Source organism: Etheostoma cragini, unplaced genomic scaffold (assembly GCF_013103735.1).
Source record: "Etheostoma cragini isolate CJK2018 unplaced genomic scaffold, CSU_Ecrag_1.0 ScbMSFa_1523, whole genome shotgun sequence".
Lineage (NCBI taxonomy): Eukaryota > Metazoa > Chordata > Actinopteri > Perciformes > Percidae > Etheostoma > Etheostoma cragini.
The window spans coordinates 49,770-51,726 of record NW_023265587.1 but is presented as its reverse complement, the minus strand read 5'-3'; the positions used below and the strand labels follow the sequence as shown (position 1 = coordinate 51,726).

The 1,957-nt window shown below is 39.8% G+C and overlaps 1 protein-coding gene and 1 long non-coding RNA gene across 4 annotated transcripts in view; one reads left to right on the top strand and one right to left on the bottom strand.

Annotated features, from left to right (window-relative positions):
* LOC117940013 overlaps positions 1-1,423 on the top strand; it is a 17,784-nt gene extending 16,361 nt beyond the window's left edge. Inside the window, exon 4 of the long non-coding RNA XR_004655693.1 lies at positions 1,413-1,423. This is a non-coding gene — a long non-coding RNA (uncharacterized LOC117940013). The remainder of the gene's footprint in view (positions 1-1,412) is intronic.
* Positions 1-1,957, bottom strand: part of slc41a2b (solute carrier family 41 member 2b) — a 48,044-nt gene that overhangs the window by 2,273 nt on the left and 43,814 nt on the right. The window lies entirely within an intron of this gene.

The window sequence follows — 1,957 nt, the reverse complement described above, 5'->3', positions numbered from 1 at the left end:
AGCCCCTCCATGTCCCAACAGCCCCAACAGCCCCTCCATGTCCCAACAGTCCCAATAGCCCCAATAGCCCCTCCATGTCCCAATTGTCCCACAACATTAATTGTTGTGTATGTTTGAGTTTTCTGTGCAGCACTTTGGTAACTCTGTGTTTGTACAATGTGCTATAGAAATAAATAAAGTGGATTGGATTGGACTTAATGTACGAGTTCTGATAACCTGCTGACAGCAGCACTTGTCTTTGAATGTGGGAGAGTTCGTGTGATGTGATGTGTAATCCTCCTGCTCTCCCGTCCGATATTGTACAGTCGTGACGCGATGAAAGTGTCTCAAACTAGCTTTCCAAACCCCGACTATGCACACTCTGGCTTTTATTCATCATGACAGGTGGGCACAGTCGGACATCTTTTCTCTTGTAGCAATCACGGCTTTTCGTAGCATCCCTTACGCCTCAAACTGTCAACTACGATCCATCGGTTACAGTACACGGCTTCCCACGGAGGATGTTACTTCTCAGACTAACAAGGAAAAGGGAGGAAGAGACGGAGGGGAACCTGCCGTCATCTTTTTAACCCTTGTATGGTATTCGGGTCAAATTGACCCATTTCAATTTATTTAATTATTTAATAATTATAATTTTTCAATTTATACAAGAAGAAAAAATTGTACAAGTTACATTTTTTCTACCTGAAAATCGACGGCCTTGACTTATTTTCTGTGATAAACATGTATTTCTGACACAATTTAGAACGTTATTCTGGATATGACCAGATTTTTAACATGAATTATGACCATATGACAAAAAAACGAACCCCACTTGCATTTTTAATTGTATGCTAGTAGAGACGGATGCATTCCCTAAACATATATGTTATCTCAGTTGTTTTCAAATTGAAATAAACACAATATTTGTTAATAGATTATAAAGTAACATTTTATCTCAGAATTGCTTTTAAAACCCCAAATAAGTCAGGGGGTCAATTTGACCCAAGGGATACGAGAAGGTCCCAAAAAGTGAAGACAACACAAGGGTTAAATGATTAACCCCTGTGTTGTCTTCCCGTTATGAATGAACATTCGTTATGAACTTGTCCTTCCAGGTCAAAATTGAAAATTACATTTTTTTGTGCTTTTTCAGTGTTTTTGTTGCTTTTCGGATTTATTTGTCACTTTTTCCATGCTATTGGCGCTTTTTTATAGACACCTGACCTGATTTAATATTAGGTTTTACACTTGTTCTTGTAAATCACGGTCAACAAACCTCATTTATATCAAATTATACATACGTTTTTAGCTCAAAAGGCAGAAATTATGAATTATTTTGACTGATAGTTAAGATCAGAGGATGCTGAGTGGATCTCAGATGGGTAGACGTCACAGTTTAGTCCGGAAAAACCAAATTCAAATGTCATAAGATTAAATAAAACACCCAAAAATGCAATGAAAGTAATCATTAATTTGACCTGAAGAACTTTATATGGAATCATCCATGTTATTTTTGGGCAATTTGATTGAAAGAAATCCACATTTCTGATATAAAACACTTTAAACCGGTTTAGTTTGACCCGAGGACAACACGAGGGTTAAGATGCATCCGATTTCCACAGTTAGCCAAAATCAAATGAAAAATGAAAGAAGCAAATGCAACGGCGTGGCGATCCATCATGGAGCCTCTTTTCTCCGTGTCTGTACTCCGTCCCTAATCACATCAGAGTAGCGCGAGAGATGGACTGTCTACAAGATGAAGATGTTTTGGGCTCCGGAGACGGCCGTGGCAACGCTCCCCATTCGCCTTTGTGTCAGTTTCTCCGATAACTAAACCACGTGAACAGGTGGCGGAGATATGCCGCGGAAAATCAGCCCGACTGTTTTGGACATTTTGTTGTGGATGCTGGGAGCAGAAGAAGTCGAATGCAATTCCTCACACAGGGTTAGGGGGTTAGGGGGTTGGGGTTAGGGG